The sequence below is a fragment of the Amblyomma maculatum genome, chromosome 7, assembly GCF_055883805.1.
Source record: "Amblyomma maculatum isolate TAMU_Amacu chromosome 7, ASM5588380v1, whole genome shotgun sequence".
NCBI lineage: Eukaryota > Metazoa > Arthropoda > Arachnida > Ixodida > Ixodidae > Amblyomma > Amblyomma maculatum.
The window spans coordinates 8,444,648-8,471,651 of NC_139350.1; the positions used below are offsets into that span (position 1 = coordinate 8,444,648).

The 27,004-nt window shown below is 48.1% G+C and overlaps 2 pseudogenes; one reads left to right on the forward strand and one right to left on the reverse strand.

Moving 5' to 3' along the window:
* Window positions 1–794: 794 nt before the first annotated feature.
* LOC146182682 (uncharacterized) lies at window positions 795–6,320 on the reverse strand (annotated as a pseudogene).
* A 13,402-nt stretch (window positions 6,321–19,722) lies between these two features.
* Window positions 19,723–26,578, forward strand: LOC146182683 (uncharacterized; annotated as a pseudogene).
* Window positions 26,579–27,004: the final 426 nt, after the last annotated feature.

Genomic DNA, 27,004 nt, shown 5'->3' on the forward strand with positions numbered 1-27,004 from the left:
CCCAGGGCAGCTCGAAGCCATCACTCGTTTAAAGCGCTTCGACTGCCAACTTCCCAGCACCATTTTGTCCTTCCACCGTAGACTTGAGAAAGACCGTGTAGCCCTTTTCTCCCTCCCTCCCAGTAGAATTAAGAACTGTGGGCCTCAGCCCTCACTCAGGGGGATTCGTGAGCCGCCACCCATGCGACAAACGACCGGCATCAACGTGAACAAAAGAAACCGCTTTAATTTGAGCAGTCAAAAATAAACTCTATGATGAAAGGCATGGTGAAACGCATGGCGAAAGAAAACAATCTTGCGAGTTGCTGCACAGCACCGTACAAGGAAGCGAGCATCGATAACACGCCACACAACCAGGTGGAAACACAACAGCCAAGCCGCATGTGGCGAGGCCGGAAAGCGCCTGCGCTGCCAGACAAAAACGCGACGCTTCGAAAACGCACACACTCACGTAGAGCTCCCAGCGAACGCCGCTGCCCGGGCCGTCCAGCGGGAAAAAAGCCCCCTGCGGCTGTTTGCTCGTCGCTCGGCGAGTCACGTGCAACGTTACGCGCCAGAGTCCAGGCTGCCTGACATGCGCAGTAGCGTCGGCGCCGGCCGAGTGCGGCCGGCTGCGTTGTTGCATTGATATGCTCCAAAACAGAGGGGCCAAGGGCCCCACACTCTCCCTCTCACAAGACGGTACCCCTCCCTGGGGTTAAAAAGAGAACTGTAATATTGTTCATAATGGACAGAGTAACGTTCATGAGGTTCAAAAGGCACTGCATGGGTGTTCACGACAAATTAGACATCGTCTAAGTCCAAGAGGTTGTCAGCTGCCGCCGCGTCTTGAACTGCAGGCTTTGGCTGTGGATGAGAGCTGCGGCGAACTCTGTGAGCAGGCGGCGCCTGGCGTCATTTGGAGCACCCGGCTGCAGAGCCTGGCGCAATGTGTCGTGCAGCCGCTGCTGCTCCTGGTGTAGCGCACTGAGGGAGTGCGCCTCTTGAAAGATTATGCATGTATCGCATAGTGAGCACCAGCCTACGTTGGCTTCCTCGGGGAGGGGCCGGATGGGGTCTCTACGGCGATGCTCCTCCACGGTATGGCCGGTGAATGGCGGTGGTGCCGGTAGACTGCCTCTCTCCGGCCGTACCTGCGTCTCCCAGGCGGAGGCCGATGCAAAGCACGCCACCGTGCCGTTGCCGATGTGGCACCAAGTTGCCACGTGCCGCCAGCGCCCGGGAACCTCGCCCCTTGCTTGCCGACGCCGTGGGGGAGCAAGATAGGCGGGTCGACTGAACGGAGTCTGGACCGTCCTGCGATGACTGCGGCTGCGGTAGGCCGCGGAGCTGCCATCATAGCTGGGAAGGCTCCTTTCGTTGCGGTGATCACGTGGCATCCTGTAGAGCAACGGAAAAGGATGGGGACAACAAGGATCGGTCTGCGTATGGACGTTCCAATTCGGAGTGCAGCGACAATGATGAAAGTGTTGTAAAGTCCAAGACACCGTTACTAGTGGTTTAGACGCTCGTAGTAAGGTCTTAGATCATTGATGTTAACGGGGCCAATTGTCCGACCACCATGCATGTTTCGGAGAAGGTAGGCTAGACTGCTGACGCGTTTTATTATTAAGAAAGGGCCCTCTCATCGCGGCACGAGGGAGGCTGCAAACCCCTTTGCAGCATCGCTGAGTGGGTGTGTGCGGCGGAGGACCTTGTCGCCAGCAGTGAATTCCAGGTGTCGCCTTCCCTTGTTGTACTGACTGCATTGCTCCAGGCGGGCAATGTCCAGGTTTTCTCTGGCCTCCTTCAGGGTCCCGGCAAGGCGGCTCGATAGATCCTGGGTGAACCTGGAGTAATTGGATGGTGGTAATTCAGAGCTGGAAGTAACGTCGTGCTCGATAGGAAACCGGAGTTCGCGACCAAGAAGAATAGCTGCTGGCGTAAAACCTGTGGATCGGTTCACCGTGGTTCTTGTGGCGAAGGCCATCTCCTGGATTCGAGCGTCCCAGTCCTTGTGGAGTTCTGTGAAAGCCACCAGCATTGTCTTCAGGTTTCTGTTGACCCGCTCTGTAATGTTCGCTTGATGGTGGTAGGGTGTCGTTTTTTTGTGCTGTACTCCGAGAGCTTTACAAGAGTCAGTAAATGTCCTGCTCGTGAAATAACTTGCGTTCTCAGTTATAAGCTGCGCTGGGAAGCCAAAACGGGTGAACGTTTCTAGCAGCTTATCCCAAATTAGCTTAGAGTCGAGCTTTCGCAGTGCGTATAGTTCTACCCATTTTGAGAAGTGATCAGTGAGCACTAACAAATAGCGATTCCCTCTCACCGATCGGGGGTAGGGACCCATTACGTCACAGGCCACGATTTCCCATGGGTATCGACTCTCTACGGGTTGCATGAAGCCCGGTGGTTTCCCTCCCCTCGGCTTCGCGATCTGGCAAGTGTGACAAGCGCGAAAATACTTGAGGACGTCCTTTCTCATCTGAGGCCATGTCACGATACGACACAACTTGTCATACGTTTTCCTACCATCGCTATGACCCGCGAGGCATGTGTCATGGTAGTACTCGAGGAAGGCTTTGCGAAGGCTCCTAGGGACAACGACCCGAAAGGGGGACTCACCGCCGTCCGCATCAGCAGTAGGTATATACCGCAAGAGTAGGCCGTCAGCTGCTTCCAGGTAGCTGTCGTAGTTGCCGGCTGGTACTGTGCTGGGCCTGCTCAGACACTGGCGTATCTGGATGCACTGGTCATCAGTGTTCTGGGCGTTCAGGAGCTGTTGCCTAGAGACTAATGTTCCCCAGGCGTCTGCGGGCGCTGCTACAGCCAGGACTGCAGGTGTTGGCCCCCCTTCTCCGGGAAGTGGAGCTCTGGACAGGGCGTCTGCTACCTTATTGAAGGTTCCCCTGCGGTATTCCACCCTGTAATGGTAATTTTGGAGGGAGAGAGCCCAGCGGGCCAGGCGGCCAGCTGGGTTTTGCAACTTTGAGAGCCATGACAATGCCTGGTGATCTGTTTGAATGGTGAACTCGGCTCCATCCAAATACATGTCAAATTTCTTTAGTGCGAAAAATATCGCTAGACACTCCTTCTCTGTCACGCTATAGTTGCGCTCTGGCCCAGTAAGGGTATGACTCGCAAATGCCAAAGGGCAAAGCTTCCCTTGATTCTCCTGAAGCAATACCGCACCTATGCCGTACTCACTTGCGTCCGTTTGCACCGTGAATGGCAGGTTGAGGTCGGGAAGCCGTAGGCGTGCCGTATCCGCGATCGCTGCGGACAACGCTCGAAATGATCCATCCTCAGTGTCCGTCCAGGACCAACGGGCGCCTTTCCGAAGTAGCTGACGGAGGGGTCGTGCTAGGTCGGCGCAGTTCGGAATGAAGTGCCGGTAGAATCCTACCATGCCCAAAAAGCGCTGGAGGCTCTTGACGTCTGTCGGCGGTGGGAACTTCAGTATGGCCTGGAGTTTTTCTTCATCTGGGCGGACTGTGCCTTGCTCCACTACGAAACCAAGGAGGTTGATTCTATTTGCCACCAACTGGACCTTGCTGGGATTAAATGGTGATACCTGAAATCTGCATTCGCTGAAGAACGTTGGTTAGACGATTGAGGTGTTCTTCTAGACTCTCCGAGAACACTACTACATCATCCATGTATACCATAGCGTAGTTAAACTTAGCGTCTCCGAGCACAATATCCATTACTCGCTGAAAAGTGGCAGGTGAATTACACAAACCGAACGGTAGCCGTACAAACTCGAACAGTCCTCGATGGCAAGTAAAGGCAGTTTTTTCAGTGTCATTACGGTCAATCGGGATCTGCAGAAAACCTCTGCTACAGTCAAGAGTAGTAAAAAACTTTGCTGATCCAAGTGAATACATGACCGATTCGACAGATGGAAAGGGGTAGGAGTCTCGAACTGTTGCAGCGTTCAGCCGCCGATAACCGACGCACAACCATGCTGTGCCGTCTTTCATAGGCGCGAGAACAACAGGGAATGCCCAAGGACTTTTTGAGGGTCTCACCGCACCAGTGGCCAGCATTTCGTTGAGGGCACCATCCAACAGTGCTCGCTTGTGGACGCTCAAGGGCCTTGGGTTGAACCGGATCGGACGAGCACTGCTGGTGTCGATCCTGTGAGTCAGAACGTTGACCTTCCCAGGGGCCTCCGTGAACATTGCTGCGAAGGGCCTCAGTGTCCTCTCGATTCTGCACCTTTCGGCTGGTGATCCCCTGAAAGACTTCAAAACCGTGAGAATACCACTTCCAGTGACGGTGTCCGAATGGCTGTTTGTGGCCAGTAACTGTGAATGCAAAGCACCAGGTTGTGCTGTGAACTTAAATGCCGCAGTATTCATGCCGTACTGGTAAGTTTGGTTTCGAAGGTCTATCACGATTCCCGCCTTGGCTATGAAGTTACGGCCCAGTATCACTGGACAGGAAAGGCCGGGAAGGTGTAGGAAGCGCTGTCTAATCTTTCGCCCATTTATAGTGACTGTTAAACGGGCTGCCGAGGTGGCAGATGCTACGTGAGTAGACGCCATACGCAGGTTGGTGCTTACACTCCGTAACCGGAGGTGTTTCGCATCACAGGCGTTTTTAACTCTATCGCCGAAAACTGAAACTGTAGAGCCTGTGTCTAAAAGCGCAGGCACTTCTATTCCGGCCACATTCACCGCAACCAGCGGCATATTGTCAAGGTGGGTCTCATTACAACGAGATGTTGACGGAACAGCGCTCACCGTTTGTTCCTGAAGCTTTTTGGGTAATGCCGGAGGCTCCCACGTTGATCTGGGCAGGGTGAGCGGTTCTCGTCTCTGCTTCACCGGCGGTCGTTCACGGTTGTATTTTGTGGCAGCAGGATGGTGCGACGACCAAAATATCCTGCATCGTGGTGTGGTTCTGGCCCCCCGAACTCCGTCAGCAGGAGGGGGCGAACGACGACTTGCACCCACAACTCCGTCAGCAGGAGGGGGCGAACGACGACTTGCACCCACAACTCCGTCAGCAGGAGGGGGCGAACGACGACTTGCACCCACAACTCCGTCAGCAGGAGGGGGCGAACGACGACTTGCACCCACAACTCCGTCAGCAGGAGGGGGCGAACGACGACTTGCACCCGCAACTCCGTCAGCAGGAGGGGGCGAACGACGACTTGCATCTGACACCGCGGGGCAGTCGGCAGGTGCTGCAGGTTGCGTACACGGCACGCCTACCGGCACTTCATGGCAGGCTGCAAGGAGGCTGCGCGGCTGCAAGGAGGCGCCCGGGACCGGTAGGTTGCAGCCGGCAAGTGGTCATAACTGCTTACCGCCGCCGGCCGTCGTCGTTTCCCTGCTTACGAGAGCCGCGGGGACTTGGGCACTGGCTTCTGTAGTGGCCTCGACCACCACACTGGAAACAGACCGGAAAGTCAGTGTTTGTGTCGTCCATACCTTGCCACGTGCTTGGATCCGCAGACCGGCGACGGCCCTGGGTACACCGTGGGGGTGCTCCCGGGTTCCGGCCTCGGAGTGGGAAGGGGCCCGGTGATCCAAGAGCTTGGTAGCTGAACGGGTCCACCGAGCGAGGCAGGGGCGGAGGCAAACGAGGTCCCCCATTTGCAGTGAGCGCACCAGGCCACGCGCATGAGGGCTCCAGGGCGGTTTCTGGAGGGGGCGGAGGCCGATAGGTCAATTCGGCTAACATGGCGGCCTGGATATCAGAAGCCGCTTTTGCGAGATCGTCCAGTGACGAAAAGCTACGCCCCCGCAAATAGGCCTGAAAGCGTGGGTGGGCTTGGCGTATCGCTCGTGTGACCTTCTCTGTTTCTGGTGCAGAGGGGTCGGCACGCTCATAAAGTTCCTGAAATGAGCGTATATATTAAAAAAGGCTTTCCTCCTCTGCCTGTGTGCGAGTGTACAATTCATCTTTAATGCGGACGGCATAGTCGGGGGGAAGGAACTCTGCCCTTAGCAACTGCTCGAAATGAGTCCAGTTTTGAAACGGCTGTCGACGCCGCCAGCGTGCGGCGGAGCCTTTCAGGGCCACTGGCAAAACGCGTTGTAAAATAATGTCGTCTGGTAGGGCTTCCGCGTTACGGTAGACAAGCATTTCTTGCAGGAAGTCTGCTACAGATTTTTTGTCCGTGTGCCCTTCATATGTCGGCACTGCGAGCTGCAAACGGAAGGTGGGTGGTTCAGTTTGTCCCTGTCGCTCAAGCAGCGTAGTTATCCGGCTCAAAATGTCGGTCATATATGCCGCGGCCGCCCCTTTTTCCTCGTTGTCAGACATTCTGTCAGTCGTGTGGTTGGTTGGCTCGTTACGATTAGTAAGTTTACCTGAGCGTAGAAGCATTAGAAATGGAACTGTCCGAGGAGAAATGTTTCGCCCACAGCTTACGTTCCTTGACGCAGTTGTATCCGGCAAGTTACTGGGGCTGGCTCCGGACGGAGGTGGTTCTCTTGCATTGGCGGTCCTCGCGGCATGGGTGCGTGCTCGAAGTGGCGGGTAACAACTCCCTGAAAGCTCAGAAAAAAACCCGTTGGGCGCCAAATGTGGGCCTCAGCCCTCACTCAGGGGGGTTCGTGAGCCGCCACCCATGCGACAAACGACCGGCAACAATGTGAACAAAAGAAACCGCTTTAATTTGAGCAGTCAAAAATAAACTCTATGATGAAAGGCATGGTGAAACGCATGGTGAAAGAAAACAATCTTGCGAGTTGCTGCACAGCACCGTACAAGGAAGCGAGCATCGATAACACGCCACACAACCAGGCGGAAACACAAGAGCCAAGCCGCATGTGGCGAGGCCGGAAAGCGCCTGCGCTGCCGGACAAAAACGCGACGCTTCGAAAACGCACACACTCACGTAGAGCTCCCGGCGAACGCCGCTGCCCGGGCCGTCCAGCGGGAAAAAAGCCCCCTGCGGCTGTTTGCTCGTCGCTCATCTAGACGCTCGGCGAGTCACGTGCAACGTTACGCGTCAGAGTCCAGGCTGTCTGACATGCGCAGTAGCGTCGGCGCCGGCCGAGTGCGGCCGGCTGCGTTGTTGCATTGATATGCTCCAAAACAGAGGGGCCAAGGGCCCCACAAAAGAAAACAACAAAAAACATGCAGGATATGCAAGAGTGACATAGACACGTCCCTTTTGTGTCAACGAGGTATGGGTTGCTTTTCCCTGAGCAGCAACATAGGGAGCGCTAAAGATTTAATTGCTTTTCTGCACAGCGCGTTACAGCACAGGGCTGAATCGGCCGCGTTTGTACCTTACGTTAAACCCGTTATGTGAAACAACTATAGAGCCGGAAAATTGTTGGTTCATAAGCTAAGCCACATTTTTTATAAATTCACAGGTTAATTTCAAACATCAACGTATATCATTGACTCTCAATATGTACCTGTGTACGTATACCTAGCATCTGAACCCGGCTTGCAAAGATGTGTTATTTATAGCCTGGATCCTAAAGCACCTCCAAATGAGGTTATGGCGGATATTTTATCAGACACGCACTCTGTGCTAAATGCCCGCCAGCTAGGTAACCGAGGCACGCTTCTTCTGCTTTTGAAGGATCCTTTAGAACTCCCTACCCATTTTTTCTACAACGGGCTGGTCATTCATCCGAAGCCTTTCCGTCCTGCCCCAGTGTTTTGCTACCGATGCCTATGACAAGGCCACATCAAAAAAGTATGCCCTGCATCCGAGGATACTTTACCAAAACAGTCAGCGGACGACCTCCTCTTCTTCCACTCGAATATCCTGGGGGCTTAACCGTCATCACAAATATTTGTCTCCACAGATTGGCTTGCCCCTTGGGTACGGATCTGAAGATGGTCTTCAACTTTTTGTCAATGAAGAATATACTGTTATCTCACAGCCATCTCGTCTGCACAGTCGTAGCAACAGATATCACGAAAGCATATGTCAACATCCTCTACACTGCAATCCTCAATACTATGTCATCACTTGGAATTCCCTAACAGCTTTGTAGTGCAATTCACGCGTTCCTCTCCCACCAAACGTTTGCTGTCCGTGTAAATGGAAAACCACACTTCAATTCTAATCGTGGTGTACCGTAGGGCTCACTTTTAGCCCGATCTTTTTTAATATTGTATTTATTCCTCTCGTACATGCACTTTCCTCATTTCCTAATATTAAAGTGCTAGCCTACGCAGATGATAATACTATGTGGTCTACTAACCACTCTGTCCAGGTGCAGCAAGACTTTCTGCAAAATGCCACAAGTCTCCTTCAAGAATTTCTCAACAACACAGGCCTATTCCTCAACCTCACCAAAACATGCTATATCCATGTGGGCAATAAGGCTGGCCGCAGAACGTTCAAAGCTAATCCATTCGCGTTGACAATTGAGAATACCCTCCTCCATGAGGTGGAATATAACAGGATGTTGGGCCTCCATGTACATTCTTTAGGAAAAGGCACAGTTTGATTATCAGATGTGCGCTGTTACGTTTCTCCACCGACAAGTGGGACAGCTGACGCGGCCACCGCATAGCAACAGGCAGAACCGCGAGCGGATCGGCCATTTCGGCGCTGTTCATCGGCCGCGCAACGCTTCCTCCCGCGGACAAGTCTCAGCATGTTCCTGCCACGCGCCAAATGTGTGTGCGTGCGTGTGTGTGCAAACGCCGGCCAAGCCTGGAGCTCGTGAGAGAGTGCGCCGCCCTCGCCCGTCTGCAGGAGATGGAGGAGATGCGTTCGGACCACCTGCGATTGAGTCATCCCATCTTGCCCAAACGTGTTTCGCTCTCCCTTTCCTGTGAGTGTTTACCCTTTCCCTGTGAACTGGAAAACCTATAAAAAGTAGCGGCCGATTCCGCTGAGATAGAGACTACTTTGACGCGCCGTGGAGACGACGCTAGACACCAGCTGTGTGAACGTGTCTGTATTCTCTCTGGGTCAGCTTCTCTGCCCGCTCTTTCATGATGTTTTAGTAAAGGTTGTTTCGTTAGAAGACGCCTCGTCTTTGCTGGGACCGTTCATGCCGTCCGCCGTCCACGGAGCCGCCAGGCCAACACTACCGAGGGACCGCGCGCCGCATGTAACAACTGGCGTCAGCGGTGGGCTGAGCACGCGAGCCACACACGTAATAACTGCTGGCAGCGGTACGCTACCCAGGCGCTCGCAAACTCAAACCTAACAATTGGTGAACAGCGGTGGGACGACGACGACCAAGCCGTAACCGTGGTCGGAGGCACGAGACAGGCGATACCGTCGTCCAACAACTGGTGAACAGCGGAGAGACGAGGACGACCAAGGAGTGACCGTGGTCGGTGAAACGAGACAGGCCTGACCGAGGTGCAACATCTGGTGGGAAGAGCGGAGATGTCTCAGGCGTGACCCGTGAATCAAAGCAGCTATGCGGAAAGTCGGGAGCAGTGCAACGAGCCCTGTGTGATGACTGGTTGCCTGCAGCGGAACGACTGCGTTGGATTCTTGGCTGCGAGGTTTGGTGAGTGCGGGACTTTTTTCTACTGAGTTTTGCCAGGCTTTTGTTAAGTAGAGAACAGAGCTGGTAATTGTGTTGTCGTTGTTGCTGGGTTAATTGCAGCAAGGCAATAGTTGGCAGTAGAGAAGGCAGCACTCGGAACAGCCATGGGTTTGGATTTGAAGTCGTTGCGCAAATCGAAATTGCTGGAGCTTGCGGAGGAGTTGGGTCTGGATTTGTCAGACAAACTCAGAAAACCAGAAGTGTAAAGGCTATTCTTGCGTTCGAAGCTGAAGATGACGAGCTTTTGGAATGCCTTGAGATCATTGACGAACGTCAAGAGGAACGTGAACGTAGAGAACGTCACGAGAAAGTGGAACGTGAACGTAGAGAACGTAGGGAAAGTTACGAGAAAGAGGACGCCCGCGTAAGGAAACTGATGCAGCTGGAGATTTCAGCACATAGAATGAGGGTGGAAAAGATTAAAGCTTTCAATGCCATTCAGTGTAACGGTTCAATACCGCGAGACGGTACGCCACCGTTCCTCATCGCCGAGGATATGGCAGAGTATTTGGCAGACTTCGAGAGTGTCTGTAGAAGCAAACGCTTCGAGCGAGATAGTTGGGCACAGAAGTTGGTAGCTGTTCTCTCCGCTGAAGCGTCGGAAGAAATCAAGCGATTGGTTGGCGACCGCTTGAAAAATTACGATGCACTAAAAGAGTCATTGCTGATACGATATCGGATAACGCCTCAGGATCTTCGGAAAAGATATGAGAGCGAGAAACATTGTAACACGACGTACTTTGATTTGGCGTATCAGTTGAAAGCCGCTGTAAGCGAATGGCTAGACAGTGCGGAAGTTCCGGAGCAAATCAAACTTACACCGGAGTGTGAGACACAGCTTGGGGAAGCGGCCGAGAAACGTGACCGCAGTGGCGAGCCAACCGAGCCTCGAACAGAGGAGTATCCTGTTACCTTGGTCGAGACACTAGCTGAGACGGTTAGCACATGCTTAATCGGCGAGAAATCTGAAGTGACGCCGTTAAGCGAGGTGAACTGCATGCCGACCCAAGTAGCTGTAGGAGATACAGTTCCCTCAAATGAGTGTGGGGAACTGGTAGTAACTGAACCGTCTCTCGAGTCGAAAGCAGAAGCTTGTGTAGAGCGCGACGGAGATGAAAACGAGATAGGAGAAGAGAAAATTTCGGTTTCCGAAATCAGCTGTGTGGTAGAGCAGGGCACGCAGAAAAACGTAGTGCCGATCAAGGAAACTGCGCAGCCCGCGAGTTGTGATCAGCCAGGGCAGACCGACGAGGAGTGCGCGTCCGCTGTGGAGAGCGAGACTTGCGAAGGCGACAGCGAACGACCAGAGCAGAGTCAGAATCGTTCGTGCTCCAATACCACGCTAGGTTGTATTCGCGAAAGCAACCCCAGTGCGAACGCGGACGTGGCACACATGGCCCTAGCACAATCCGAAGCGCCCCAGCTGTCGAAGGAGCTTGATCGTGCGCCGGTTACCTCTGAGTGAGGCGACGCACTGAGTTGCGAGCCACCAGAGCAAATGCCTAGAAGGGGGACTGATGCGACTGACGTCAGCCGTTGCTGTTCGGACTGAGTCATGCGCTGCTGGCCACGATGCAGACGCGGCGCCGCAATTTGACCACTTTGACGACCCCGGTGTCCTACTAGTTCCGGTTACCGCTAAAACGTTGACCGCTAGCTTGCCGGAGCTCGCGCCGAAAGAAGGTGGGACTAGAGTATTCAAGTGCTGCCACCGAAAAACGCGGAAAGGCAGGCGCGAGAAAGAATGCTGCCATCGTAAGGAAAGCAGAAAAAAAGCAGAAGGCTAGTATTCCAGTGCTGCCGACGAAAAACGCGAAAGGGCAGGCGCGAGAAAGAATGCTGCCATCGTAAGTAGAGCAAACTCAAACGATTGCAAAAAGAAAGCAGAAAGCATGTGTTCCACTGCTGCCGCAGAAAAAAGCGGAAAGGCAGGCGCGAGAAAGAATGGAGCAAGTTGAACCTATCGCGAAAAAGAAAGCGACTATCCCAGCGGCACAAATGCGCCCGTGCAAAGAAAACGCGTGATTGGTGCGCCACACGTAAGGAGAGGGATAGGTTGTTTAAAAAAATGAGTGATTCATGCTCAGGTGTTTCTTTGTACAGAAACAGGAAGGCAAGGTTGTTCCGTGAAATGGACAGCCGATGCTTTAGTGAAAAGGGTGATCTCAACGGTAATGCCGATGGCTTAAGTCGGAGCCCATAATGTGAGAAGCCCCCCCAGTTTTCACTTCTTTGTGTTTTTCTTCTTGACATAGGATTTTGAACATTTGTATTGTATTATCTTTGTTTGAAGTGCTGCTTTGAAAATGCGTTTTTCAAATTTGTGGACGCGTTCCAAGTGCTGCTAAGCGACCCTTTAATATAGAGGGGGCATAAGAGGGAAATAGTCTGGCAAAACTTAGTGCAGTTTGTGCCGTGCTTGCTGGCTGAGCGGTTGAGTTTTTAACGTGGTTGTGACGTTGTGGGTTGTCAGAAATCTCTCCTGAAGACAAGTTGCAGAGGGCCTTGGAAACCCGGACTTGCCAAGGAATTCTTCAGGCTGACTGGCTCAAGAGAAACAGAGTCGGATGTCCCCGGCCAGCAGCAACATCCCGATGCCTCCGGACAGCGGATGCAGTCCCCTGCCCTTCGGGATCTCCCTTCCCCGGCGGGGCAGTCTGTTACGTTTCTCCACCGACAAGTGGGACAGCTGACGCGGCCACCGCATAGCAACAGGCAGAACCGCGAGCGGATCGGCCATTTCGGCGCCTTTCATCGGCCGCGCAACGCTTCCTCCCGCGGACAAGTCTCAGCGTGTTCCTGCCACGCGCCAAATGTGTGTGCGTGCGTGTGTGTGCAAACGCCGGCCAAGCCTGGAGCTCGTGAGAGAGTGCGCCGCCCTCGCCCGTCTGCAGGAGGTGGAGGAGATGCGTTCGCACCACCTGCGATTGAGTCATCCCATCTTGCCCAAACGTGTTTGGCTCTCCCTTTCCTGTGAGGGTTTACCCTTTCCCTGTGAACTGGAAAACCTATAAAAAGCAGCGGCCGATTCCGCTGAGATAGAGACTACTTTGACGCGCCGTGGAGACGACGCTAGACACCAGCTGTGTGAACGTGTCTGTATTCTCTCCAGGTCAGCTTCTCTGCCCGCTCCTTCATGATGTTTTAGTAAAGGTTGTTTCGTTAGAAGACGCCTCGTCTTTGCTGATACCGTTCATGCCGTCCGCCGTCCACGGAGCCGCCAGGCCAACGCTACCGAGGGGCCGCGCGCCGCATGTAACAACTGGCGTCAGCGGTGGGCTGAGCACGCGAGCCACGCACGTAATAACTGCTGGCACCGGTGCGATACTCAGGCGCGAAAGTGCCATGAACACACTTGGAATAATTCGAAGAATAGCAAATCGTTCTGGTGGTGATCGATCAGATAACGCTCACCGACTTCTTCGTGCTGTCTTTCAACCGCGGCTTCTATACCAGGCACAGTTTCAGAAACTGACAAAACGGCAATGGTCCACACTCGAGGCACTCAATCACGAGGCCATGCGAGTCATTACTGGACTGTCTGGATCAATTCTTATCCGTCTACTCGAGGAGTTCGCCAACCTTAACACGTTGGCAGAATTAACTGCCGAAAGACAGACAAACAGAGCAAGAAAAGCTTCCCTTCGTCCTGAATTAGAGAATCGACCACCTCCATGAGACTACTACCACCTTACTTCAATTAAGCTTCTACTCACCAAGAAGTCGCCGTTCTCATCATCATAATTCCCAATAACGTCTTTCGCAACACCCGATGACTGTATTATTTACACATATCCAGCCGTAATTCTAACAGGTGGTTCAGTTGCTTTTATAAGCTCAACGCACCCTCACCTGAACACCACTCGAACTTACCTTACCAATACCAAATCAACTCTTGCCTTCGAACTGCAAGCTATCTTAAACGCCATAGAAGCGTTATCTGCCGACCTTACGTTTAAAGAAGTACACATAATCACTCACTCCAAAGAAGCCCTAAGGCATTTGAAGACAGTCTATGGCACTCTTAGGGTCGCACAGACTATACATGCTGCTTATCATTACCCAATGACTATAATCATTCACAGGGTCCACGACAACACAAATTTGAATAATTTTGCAACAGACGTGCTTCCTCGAGCAGCAGATGTGTAGCAACCTATTCATGATTCCTTGCCACCGGATCCACTTCTGACCCATTTGACATCATGACCATCCCTCAGGCAGCGTACACGTGCTCTAATTTCCCCTTGTACGTACCCCCTTCCCCCCAATCTGACAAGGTTTGAGGAGTATGAAAAAGCACTGAACAAGTGTAAATGGTGGACGGCTCAGTTCGCAGGTCGAGCCAACGTTTCGACAAGTGGACTTGTCCTCGTCTCTTGTCGAAACGTTGGTTTGACCTGCGAACTGAGGCGTACCCCATTTACCCTTGTTCAGTGCTTTTTCATACTGTGTAAACCATATTCTTCCTCTCGTTCTACAAGGTTGGAGGAGGTATTTCTGAGACGGCTAAGAGTCGGAGTGGCTCTTAGATCCGCCGTTCGACACCTGTCGCACAGTCCTACAATTCCAGCACCCGACAAATGCCCACACTACGAAGAACCCGCTTGCGACACCACTGTCCGGCATCTAGTATGGACATGCCCAGGAACTTCGCATATGCGCAAGACCATTCTACAAAAAGTTAGACTTTCGCCGACTAATGACTCTCATTTCCACATATAGATAACAAACAACATTTATGCACGCAGTTTATGTGACTTCTTGCACATGGCTGCACTCCATACTTTCTGCTACTACCACCACCTTCTATGCCGTGTGGCAAACTCAGCGCCATAAAAAAATAAATAAATGTGCCCTTAGGCGATGCTCTCAGTCTTGACAGTCATTTCATTTCTACCACTACAAAACTGCATGTGTGTGGCGTGCATGCGGGCAAATAACTCATGCACTAGCACTAAATAAATTCGCAGCCCCGCATAGGGTCAGTGCCCTTGCATGTTTTAATTACAACGAGGAAAGCAAATGCACAATCCCTGCAGTGCACTGTGAAGAAGCAGACTCTTGAATCCGTGTTCTTGCATTGCTCGAATACCAGCAACCCTGCCAAACCACTGGAAGAAAAAGAACGAAAGCTAAGGAAAAGACTGCGAACACACAGAATCGGCGCTCACTCTACATTCCCCTGCATCGTGCCTTTTGACTGAGCAGCGCTTCTCTTTTAGGAAAATAAAAATACAAACTACACAAGATATGTGTACGTGACATATAGGCTGTGTCACTGATGAATCACGTGATTGTGCACTGAGGGCCTGGAAAAATATTCACCTAATTCCCTTTGGGGCAGAAGTTGGCTGCAATGTTGAATATTTCTGTATCAAGCCTCATGTTATGCACGAATCTGACGAGGAGCATGCCTTCACTATTGAAAACCAGGAGGGGCGGGGAGGGGGTTATGAATGGTACCTGTGAGGTTAAGGTGCTCTTAATCACTTAATTCCCTAAATAGTGCGAGCAAAACAAGGCAGACTGGAGAAGATAATGGATGGTCATTGTCACAAGAGATGTCTCCTGACTGCACCTTATTTCTACCCCCAAAACAGGTTTGGCCACCACGGGGAAGGGGTTTTCGCCGAGGTGAGAAGCATTGCAGAAGTAGCCTGCCAGAACAACCCCATACTGCCATTTACATTTGCTAAAACTTGAGTCCTCCCTCCACACTAACACTATCAAATCCTGAGGATGTGCTTTGATTTACTCTCCATGAAAGGGGTATGGTATCAGTTACCTTTAGGCCTCAAAACAATTAATGATTTTCACAAACACGCCCATGTTCCAAGATGGAAGCGAGGCCCCCTGTTTCTAGCCACATTTGTTCCCCTCAGAGGCTCCATTTCAATGAGGGCAGAAACCAACAATGATTTCCTTAATAGTTTGTAGTTCCTCCTTAGCCAATACGGCATGCTGACAAGTAAAAACTGCTCGATATCATCACACACGCACAAATTACATCAGCTTAATGCTTAAAATACAGATAACACTGAGTTTTTCAATCCAATTAACCACTCAACCACTTCCTTCTCAGTGGACGAAGTGCTACTGGCATCCAGGTACGTGGCATCCCTGCCATTGTGGTATGGCAAAATTCTGCGACCAGTAAGAACTCAAGAACTCTGATCATATGCAGCCGGCCTGCTACCATTTATAATACTGGTACTGATCAAAACGAAAGATGGCAGTACTTATGCAAAAGTAGTGCAATGTCAAGCACACTGAAACCTATATCGACTGCACTGTCCCTGCGGTGTTCCACTAATTTAACTTGCAGTCAGAGGAATATCAGTAGCCCAACAACTGCAGCAACCAGAGTGAAGGTGCGTGAGCCTTCACTTCACGGCGTACTATCCTCACATCTAACAGGTTAACGTAGCACATGCCTCTGTGCTATGAGCTTTTCTACCACTACGACCATTTTCTGGCATCCTGAGTGATGCTGCAAGAAGTTTCTGAGAGACATGCATACCTAGAGAGTATGTATGTTAACCAGGCATCAATATTTCTAGAGTCCCAGCAAATGGAAACATTCTATGTAAGGTCCTGTCTTTTTTTTCTTCTGGTTCTGACTGCTGCTCACTTTTCTTTAGCCGAGGGTATGCATATTTGTATTGGCCATAATACATTTAGTAGGCACTTCTGCTGCACGCCTCTCACCAAAATATGTGCCCACTACTCCTTGTCAACTCACGCAGTTAGCCACTTTTATGTAGAGAAAATCACAAAATGACGTAAGCAAAATACACACAGGAGCTTTTATTTCGTGCAGCTATCAACACATGCCTCGGTCAGAACAACCTTGATTGCAACACTGCAGTTTAGGGCCATTCCAGACATTTTATTACATACTACTACATTTAGTGACCTTTAAAATTTGCAATGCTTCAGCAGCAAATTCACTCTGCCATAAAAAAAACATAAACAAATGCTAACGCATAATCAGCAAGGAGAGGCTTGTATGTGGCTCCTAGATAAAGGAAAATTTGCATGATAAAGCACAGTCCGCAGAGTTTTTTTACAAGTCAAGCTCCTGTAACCCTTGCCCCTATTTCAACTTAACAAAAAAAACCCTGTTTATTGTGACAGAGCAGCTTACCGCACCTACATACCAAAACTGAATACTACTGATGATTTTACAATACTGAAGGAAAGAAAATAGACATTGAATCGCACCATGATCTTGTCACGTCTATTAAGCATTAGGCCTCAGATTTTCCTAACCCACACTGATAAAGGTAACAGTGAAAACGGCACCTTAAACTCCTTTACCATATGCCTGCTCATTCCTTGGCACGTTTGTGGTCCATGATTACATATGGTATAGTATTATCAATACCACTCCTCTGTGTTCTCTTTTCAGGGTCCGTACAAAATTTATTCAGACTCAATTTAGTTACCAAAAAGGTGTAGGGGGGCCTTTTAGAGAGAAAATTTGTTGGAGCTGATTTATAAGAAAGCTGTTCTTAACAGGTTTAGTAGAAAACCGGAGGACTAGAAAAATAACCTTTCAAAAAAGTCTTCAAGGAGTTACAATTTGAGACAAATTTATTCACATCAGTTTATATAAATAAGTGCAATTTAGGAAAACAAAGAAAGACATGCTGAATAGAAATTAAATAGGACAAGAGAAGTGGGAACTGCGAAAAAGTAGGCCACCTGTAATCCTGGCCTAGCCACGTACCAGGCTGTCACTTTGGGTTTATATTATTTAGGCTCATGCTCTGTTCGATTGTTCCTTCTGAAGTGCACTTTTCGTTTTCATGTAGGCTCGCTTTTTAGAGAAAACCATGTAATGTTTTCGAGAATTTTAAGAAGCAAATAATTTCAGGAGTTCCAAAGCTCCTTGAAACAGTTCCTGAAAACCAAGGCTACTCAATGATATCATAGGCCTGTGTAAACCCCACTACATGATCCCCATATTGAAGTGAATGGCTGACTAGCTCTGCCTGTGGAGCCTGTACCCAATAAATTATGAATGCGTCATGTAGCACTTATGAAATCAGCTGGTAATGACATCTGTTTCAAAACTTCTCGCTTTTCCCATCTTAAGAAAGCCCTCATTTTCCGCAAATAGCACATAAGTGGATAGAATGCAGTAATCTATACAAAAAGCCAGCTTCAGTTTGTCCTCAATGTCCTTTTATTAAACTAAATCTGAACATGAGCTATGAGAGACATCATGGAGGGCTCTGGGTTAATTTCCAGAGCCCTCTTTCACAGTTCTTTAAGCTATGCACTGGCACTAGCCAAAATGTGAGCAATGGGGCCTTTGAGGATTGAATAAATAAATAAATAATAATAATAAATTGCATTTGCCTCTATCAACAGGCTACAGGCACCATTCTATTCCACATTCTCAAGCTCAGCAGCCAAAGGTCACGGCCAGTAAGCAATGGCAGCAAGCAAAGAAAACACTGAAGAAACCTAAATGTCAAAATAAACATCATCATCATCATCAGCCTGACTATACCCACTGCAGGACGAAGGCGTCTCCCATATTTCTCCAATTAACACGGTTCTGTGCTAGCTGCATCCACTTGACCCCTGCGAACTTCTTAACCTCATCCGCCTACCTAACTTTCTGCCGCACCCTGCTACGCTTTCCTTCCATTGGAATCCAGTTGGTTACCCTAAGCGACCATCGGTTATCCTCTCTTCGCAGTACATGTCCTGCCCAAAATAAACATGAGGGGTCACAAATGCTGTAGTAGGTGAGGCAAATAAAAACTACACGTGCTGAAAGATGTCTTCAGTGCTTACATCTATGTCCTGCTTCTTGCCCATCACAGCACTGCATAATTCTGGCAAAGGGTATAGAGCTTGAAGAGCCATTGCTTATGAAGCCACATGGAGCTTGCTGTAAGGTAAAAGGTACCATGAACCAACAAATTATTCAAAGGGTAATATAGTGCAACACGTACATGCAGAGGCTTTGTGAGCAAGAAATAAAGGCACAGGGTAGGAACACTACAATACTGTGTTTTTTTTAAATGATGCACGACATGCTGGTGTAGGTCACTGCATGAAATTTGCCTCTGCCTGCTGAATAATCGTAAATTAATGTTTTTCTTAATTTAAAATTTCACTTTGAGATCGAATTAGTTGAAGGGCGATGGCCTATAATGCCAGACAAGAAACAATGTTGACATCACCCGAGACATACCAACACAGATTGCGCACAGGTCCTTGAAAACCTTGAAAACCCTTGAATTTGAAAATTTTGTATTCAAGGCCCTTGAAAATTCTGAAAATTTTGGTGCTCCTTGAAAATCCATGAATTCCCAGCTTACTGCATTCAAACGGTTATTATTAAAAAACGCGGTTAAACGCGGTGAAAATTCAAAATATCTGTATTTTCAATACCGTGTTTCAGTATCTGTGTCTAAGGTGTAAAAAGTTACTTTGTGCTAATATAGTCAATGTTGCGCGACGGTTAGCCACACTGGAGCCACTCTCTCGGAAGCCAACTTGAGCCGATGCAATCCAATCCGATTTTGGCGCTTTGTTATGGTGGTTGACGGCACTGTATTTTATGCGAAGCACATTAACGTATGTTACGGGCCTTCGCGCGACGCCCGGCGGTGGCCACCATTGACCCTGAAGTGGGGTCACGTGACCTGACTTCACGTGATGACGTCACACCGGCTGCAGATGGGGCCTCATATCGCGCCGTCGGTCGCCTCCCGGCGGTGGCCACCATTGACCTTGAAGTGAGATCACATGATGTGACGTCACGTGATGGCGTCACACCGGCTGCAGATGGGGCCTCATATCGCGCCGTCGGACGCCTCCACGCTTCGGTTCGCGCCGTCGCGCGCGACGCGGCGGCGGCGCCACCATCGCTGCATCACGTGATATGTGACGTCACGCCAGGGATGAAGCGGCGCGCGCCCGCCGTCGCGTCAGTCTCTGTGCCCGCAGCCGCGGCAGCGTCTGTGCGCCGGGCGTGTATGCGTAAGTGACGTGCAAACCAAGAGTCATGCATCTACGGACCATAAGAGTGTGTTTGTCGGGCTGCAAAGAATAAAGTACGACGATTAACCTAAAACCACGTCTCCGTTACTTAGCCCCATCCACACTGAGGCAGCTGCTTAACATGCTTCGCATCCACTGGGCTTAACCTTGATAAGCCTCCAATTTTTGACGTCGGATCTGCACCCGACTTGCTGCGGCTGTAGCATCCGACTCAAAGAAAATGCCTGGGAAATGCAAATTTCGAGGAGCGTAGCTTCACAACAACGCTTAAAAAGACTGGATTGCACCATATAAGACGAGTGAACACCGAGCAAGATTCAAGCCTTTCAGCAAGATGTTCGATGTCACCACCATGGGCGAGTCAGCGTTAAAGAGCCATATGAAGAGTGCCAAGCATGCTGATGTCGTGAAGATTGTAGCCGACAGCTCGGTGCGAACTTAGTTAGTTCCAAGTACGAGCCAACAGTCAGCCGTCTCGCCTCCTTCGCTATGGGGAAAGCTAGACGATGCATGCAAGGCACACGAGCTGGTGATGAACGCAGATTCTGCGGACTTTGAAGGTTGTCACATCGCATTTCTCCTATCGGTCATCATCAGAAGCAGGTCAGCTATTCCAGCGTATGTTCCCGGACAGTGACGTGGCCAAAGCGTTTTTTTTGCGGAGAGAAAAAATGTGCCTGCGTGACATGCCATGGTCTGAGGCCCTTATTTTTATCTGCTTTGCAGCGGGAGATAAAAGATTGTGATTACTACTTGGTACTCTTCGACGAGTTCACGAACGACTATCTCTAGCGGAAACAAATGTATGTTCACATCCGGTTTTGGAATTCATCTCACAAGGTGGCAACGAAGTACTATAGCTTGGTGTTTATGGGTTTATGGGGCACGCGACATCCGAGGACATCCAAGGAAAGCGGCTGAGTGCGCTCAAGCCTTTCTCTCTTGAGAAAATTCTTCAAATTTCAATGGATGGCCCCAATGTTAAGTTACTCAAGAATTTCCAAGAGCACCTGCATCAAGCGCACCAATTTCAATGTCTGGACATTGGTACATGTGGCCTCCATACCATGCACAATGCCTAAAGGGCAGATGTTACAGCAAGTAAGTGGGGAGTTGACTGTCTGCTCTCCAGTGTGAGCGCGCTTTTCCATAGTTCTCCTGCAAGGAGGGAAGACTTCTCAGCAGTTACCGGTCAGGAGACTTTTCCCTGAACTTTGGAGGATGTCCCTGCAATAGAGAGAGCCTTGCTATTGTGATGAGATATTAAGAAGTTTATGACAGCTGCAAAGAAGAAGGAAGTGAGCCCCCCAAAATGTGGATCATTTCTCAACTTGTGCGAGTTTGCCAGTAATGTATTGCTGCTAGCAAAGCTAAATTTGCACTAGGTGTGGCCATGGCCCTCAAGCCATTCCTCACTGAGTACCAAATAGATCAACCCATGGTGTTCTTTCTTGCCAGGGACTTGGAAACTGTAGTCAGGAAGCTACTGACGAAGTTTCTGAAGTTCTCGGTCTTGTCTTCAGCATCGTCGGCACAGCATATACAAAATCAGGCCATCCGCATTATCACCTGCAGGACTTTTTCCACTAGCGCTCGTCCCTTATTATATGAACATCATATCTTATCAGTCCACCAGCTCTTTCAGTATCACCTTGTAATCGCGTTCTTTAAGCTATTGAATGGCAGCTTGCATTTCCAGTTTGTTAATCCGTTACTACTTTCGAACTATAACTCTACAAGATTTGCAGCGAATAACAATTTACTACTCCCGAAAGTTCGTACTAATTATGGAAAAATGACATCTTTTGCAGCCATTTCATTTTGGAACTCATTGCCTTTACCACTGAAAACTTATATGTCCTTGCCCACATTTAAGAATAACTTGAAGGAATATTTGTTGAATTGCTGATGTTTTATATTTTTTATGTCTGATACCTCTGTTAGTGCCTTTGCTTTTGTGTAAAACTACTGATTCGCCTAATTCATGTGTTAGTGCCTTTGTTTTTGTGTAAAAATACCGATTTGCCATGTTTTGTATATTATAACCTTTCGCTAACTTTGCTGTCATTATTTATTTTGTTGTAGTGATCTATCGAGGGTCCCGGTGCATTCTTATGACTATGGGACCCTAGTCTGTATTTTTATGCATTTTGTAAATATGTTCAATCTAATAAACTTTCACTTTCAGAAGGAGTCACTGGTCTCCTGACGGTGGACATTGAAAGCACCAAGATCCACATTTCGCTTGAAAAGGTGGAATAGGCTATGCCGCTGAACAGACTGTCAAGAAAACTGAAGCAAGCCAGAAGGTTGTGTTCCAGTTCCGCATGGAATGCAAACACTTCTTGATCAGTGTGACAAAGAAGGTGCTTGAGAGAAGCCCACTGAGATTCTCAATCGTTAGGAGTTTGTACTCTCTGGACCCACGACAAATATGTACTAAACCAGATGAGTGCCTGTCCAGCTTCAGAAGAGTGTTGGATGCCCTCATTACAGCAGGCAGAATGTCTGAGAACCAGAGACACCGTACTGGGGGAGTACGCTGAGTTCCTGCAGGAAGAGATGCATAACCTGCGAATGTTTGAGAGGAATGTGAACAGGTTGGACGAGTTCTTGTCTGAGCTGATGAAGTTTATTTTATCATAAGGGGAACTCTGAAAAGTTATCAAGCTTTTGCTTCTGCAAGGGTTAAGTGTGAACCGCCAAGTTGCCGTAGAAAACCTGAAGGACCTCTCGCATATTTCGCAACGTACTGTATGCGACGCTGTGGACAAGGAAGGGGGCGTTCTTAACGTCCCTGCTATGAAAGACCTAAGGAATGCTGTATCAGCTGCCCGGCAACAGTATGCTGCACACCTGGAGGTAGTAAAAAAGAAGCAGTGTGATGATGTCAGAGAATCAAATAGGCACTGCATTGACGAAGAGATCAACGCGATGAAAAAAAAAAGAAAATAAACTCGAGGCAACAATAGCTGACCTCCAGGCTTCAGCAGATCGTTAACGGTGTATGCAGTGTGTACGAGTATAAATCTGTAACTGGGTAGCATTCGATACGGTGTATATTACCATGAATGAAGAACTGAATCCCCTTTTATCGCTAAGTGAGGGGCTGAGCGAGAAGCCTCCTGGCACAGTAAAAGAGCTAGCGAAGACTCTAGTCGACCTTGTGCAGAAACTTGAGTCTGCAACTACTTTCATTAGAGCTGACATCAGAGCTGTTGCAGCTGATAACAAGGTTGCGCTCAGCGAACTACAAGAAGTTAAGGATTCCATGACACACATGAACTCGGTTTTTGAAGGCTTGCGTGTAGACGTACAGAATGTTGTGCAGGACCTGACAGCTGTCAAGAATGAGCAGGCAGAGCACCGGAAGGAGACTTTGCGACTACGTAAAGAACTAAGTGAAACGCGAAGGGAGGTAGTCGAATTGAAACAGTATTCTCGCCGAAACAACATTGAAATCAAAGGTGTGCCGCAGTGCGCTGAAGAATCACTACCTGACATGATGCTTCAGATAGCGAGTCACCTAAATGCTGATCTTAAAGCAGAGGATATCGATGTCATTCATCGCGTTCCTACCAAAAAGAAAGATCAATCAAACATTGTCGTGAAGTTTTTCTCTGGAACGGTTTGTGACCAGCTGGTACAAAAGGCAAGAAGGCAAAGGCTCTCTACTTCAGTCTTAGGGTTCGAGGAGGGGAATCCACTCTTCCTGAATGAACACCTATACAAGATTCTCCTTGGTAAAGCGGTACAACAGAAAAAAGACAAGGGCTGGAAGTTTGCCTGGGTGTCACAAGGCAAGATTCTAATGCGGAAAAGTGAAAACTCCCATGTTTTTCATATAGCTTGCGAAGAGGACTTAGCTGTAGTTGTCTGAAAGTGGTTTACCAATTTTATTTTATAACTTCATCTAACAACCATGGCTTTCACGGTTGAACAAGTAAACAATGTATTTACAAAAGGCTCACGCTTTTCCTTACTTCATTGTAACGTCCGTAGTGTTCAAAAAAACCTTGACTTACTTCTAGCATTTGTATCTGAACACGAGTTTAAATTTGATGTTATAGCTCTATCAGAAACCTGGCTGAGAAAGGGTGATGAACTTTCTATTCCTGGATACAACTTTGTATCAAGCCCTAGAGAAGATAACCGACGTGGTGGAGGGGTGGGACTGTTAGTTAAATCTACTATATTGTTTAACATTATACCTGAATGTGGGACCAGGAATATAAATGTTGATTCACTATTCATTACATTGTCTGGAGGAATATCGGTTGGTGTCGTATATAGACCCCCAAACTCTGATATGACCCAGTTTTTAGACTTCATGGAGAGTATACTGAGCGATATAGCGGACAAACCAATGGGCTCTGTTTTAATCACAGGCGACATGAACATCGACGTATCTTCTAGCATATGCAGCGACTACGCATTTTTGTTGAAATCATATAACTTTGAGAATTTAATTTCTGATCCAACAAGGATCACCGCTACATCAGCAACTGTAATTGATCACTTAATATGCAATGGTACGGACAATGTCTTAGCAGGGGTGTACAATACCACTATAACAGATCACTCGCCAATCTTCTGCCTGCTGCCCATGAATATGAACACTCCCATTCGAAACAGGTCTGCACCAATTGCGCGAATTGATTATCAACTATTGCAGGAGAAAATATACAATTTAGATTTCAACAACGTGTATCATACAAATGTACACACTGAATTTGAAAATTTTGTTGAGGCTCTTGAGTCTGCCATATCGCAATGCACATCATGCACTACCCGCAGGTACGAACAACCTTTGTGCCCGTGGATGAATGAGAACATACTTGAGGCTATAAAAGAGAAGGATAAATGGTATCATAAGTGGAAGCGTCAGAAAGAAAACGTTTACTATTCAAAAAAGTTCAAATCCTCCAGAAACCATGTAGTGGCATTAATACGGATTAGAAAGAAAGAATACAACTCTATGCTAATAAAGAGAGCACAAGGAAACAGCCGGAAAATGTGGGACGTAGTCAACAATGTGATCGGTAGACAAAACAGCACGTAGTTCCTGAACACATTGATGAAAACACAGTTGATAGGTTTAATAATTACTTCACAAACATCGGCCCAGAGCTTGCAGCTAATATCCCTAATCTATCGTGCTCTGTTAATGACCCGCGTGTTCATGACACTTTCTTACTGCAAGCCATTGACGATTGTGAAATCACAGCAATCGTGAAAACTCTCGCCGCTAACAAGGCAACAGGACATGACGGTATTACAGTGAGAGCGTTAAAAGACAACATTCACCATCTTGCACCATTCCTGGCAACACTAATGAATCACGCAATTTACGAAGGTATTTATCCGAATATTTTGAAGATCGCTAGAGTTACACCAGTTTACAAAAAAGGGGATTGTAATGATCCAGGCAGTTACCGTCCAATCTCGGTTTTGAGTATCATTAACACTGTGTTCGAAAAACTTATCGCAAAGCAACTAAATGACTACTTGGAGAAAACTAGAATCATATCTCACTGTCAACATGGCTTCAGGAGTAACAGGTCTACATCTGCAGCAGTAATGGCATTGTCTCAGGAGCTATGTTCATCTTTGCATAATAATGAAATGTCCATAGCCTTGTTCCTAGACGTAAAGAAAGCATTTGATACTGTTAATCATAACATTTTAATTCAGAAGCTAGAGCACTATGGTTTTAGGGATTCCACTCTTGATTTCTTTACAAGCTACCTTACCAACAGAAAACAATTTGTTCATCTAAAACACTTCAAATCATCTCGACAAGCTGTCTGTGCTGGAGTGCCCCAGGGGTCAGTTTTAGGCCCTGTGCTGTTTTCTATTTATGTCAACGACTTTCCTCTCTGTTTGCAGAATTCAAAAACGGTGATGTACGCTGATGACACTGCAATAGTTTTTACAGGCAAAACTCTAACTGAAATTGAGGCTAAGACACGCGATTTAAGAAACATCTCTGCATGGTTTAAGGCAAATAAAATGACATTAAATGCTGTGAAAACAAAGTACATCCTGTTTAGGTCAAGGCACAAACATATCACAGATACGCGATTACATATTTACCTCGACAATGTTTTAATCGAGCAAGTTGACACCATTAAATACCTCGGCGTAACCCTAGATAAGAACCTTAATTGGCATGAACATATTGATAGCCTGTGTTCCAAGCTTGCTTCAGCTTGTTACATTCTATATAGAACACGGGGGCTGCTAGACATATCTGTGCTGAAGATAATCTATTTTTCTCTTTTTCACTGCCATTTGACGTATTGATGCGAGTCATGGGCTAGCACATACAGATCTTACATTCATCAAGTTATCTCTTTGCAGAAAAGAGCACTAAGAATATTAACATACTCTAATAGGTATCAGTCCAGTGCTCCTTTGTTCAATAGGTTACAGGTTTTGCAGTTTCCATTGTTATGTGAAATGAGAATCGCAATGTTAGTAAATAACATTATACAAAATAACTACCCGCTTTAAATTAATATTTTTGTGTTGCCTATCAGGAGCACTAGAAATGCTAGCAATATTAACTTTAATTACCCGGTAACCCGCAATGCCTATGGTCAGCGCCTAATTCAATACTGCGGGGCGAAAATATGGAATAGTGTACCACTCGAAATTAAAATGGCTAACAATTTCCTGTTTTCAGTTAAGCGCTTCTACTTCTCGATGATTGAGAATTATGTTTGTTGATCTTTTTATATCTGCTGTTGAGTGTTGCTCGCTATTACTTTGTTCACTGATCATTTATAACCGAGTCTTATGTTGGTGTCTTCTGTTGCTGTTATAACAAATGTGTACAATGGGCCTATACTAGCTTCGGCTATTGGCCCAGCAGTTTTTGCAAACGTTTTGTATATGTTATGTGAAAATAAAGAAAAGAAAAGAAAGATACGTATGCTGAAAAGGCAGAGGCAGCTAATGATCTGAAGTACATTGTCAGATCCAATAGTCTGAGAAAGGCTGCACGAAGCAAGACTGAAGAACTGTGTACCCTTAACGAGAAGATTCAAGAAAAGCAGCAGGAGCTCCCCTGAAGTTGCCATTAGCAGTTTTGCTGAATGGATTGCCCTTCGACATTGGAGCAATGCACTGCAGTGTGTTTTTCAAGACTTAACATTTTTCAATTATAGTGGCTTAGTGCAATACTGGCTTTATTATGTTGGCTTAGTGCAATACAAGCTGTTCCATGAAAATGTATCTTTTTCGATTTTGTTCAGTAAACTTGGTACCTGATATTGAAAAATGCTTCATGTAGCATCGTGTTGAGTCCTTGAATATACTCCAAATGGTCTTTGAAATTCCTTGAATATCCTTGAATTTGCCCGTTTTGAATCTGTACGAACCCTGCAACACTGAAATAAAATAACTCCTTTCACTCCATCTCGTCGCCAGCCTGGCAAAAGATCAGGTCAGGCATCACAGTGCCCCTAGTTACAAATAAAAAAGCATTTACTTGGTTT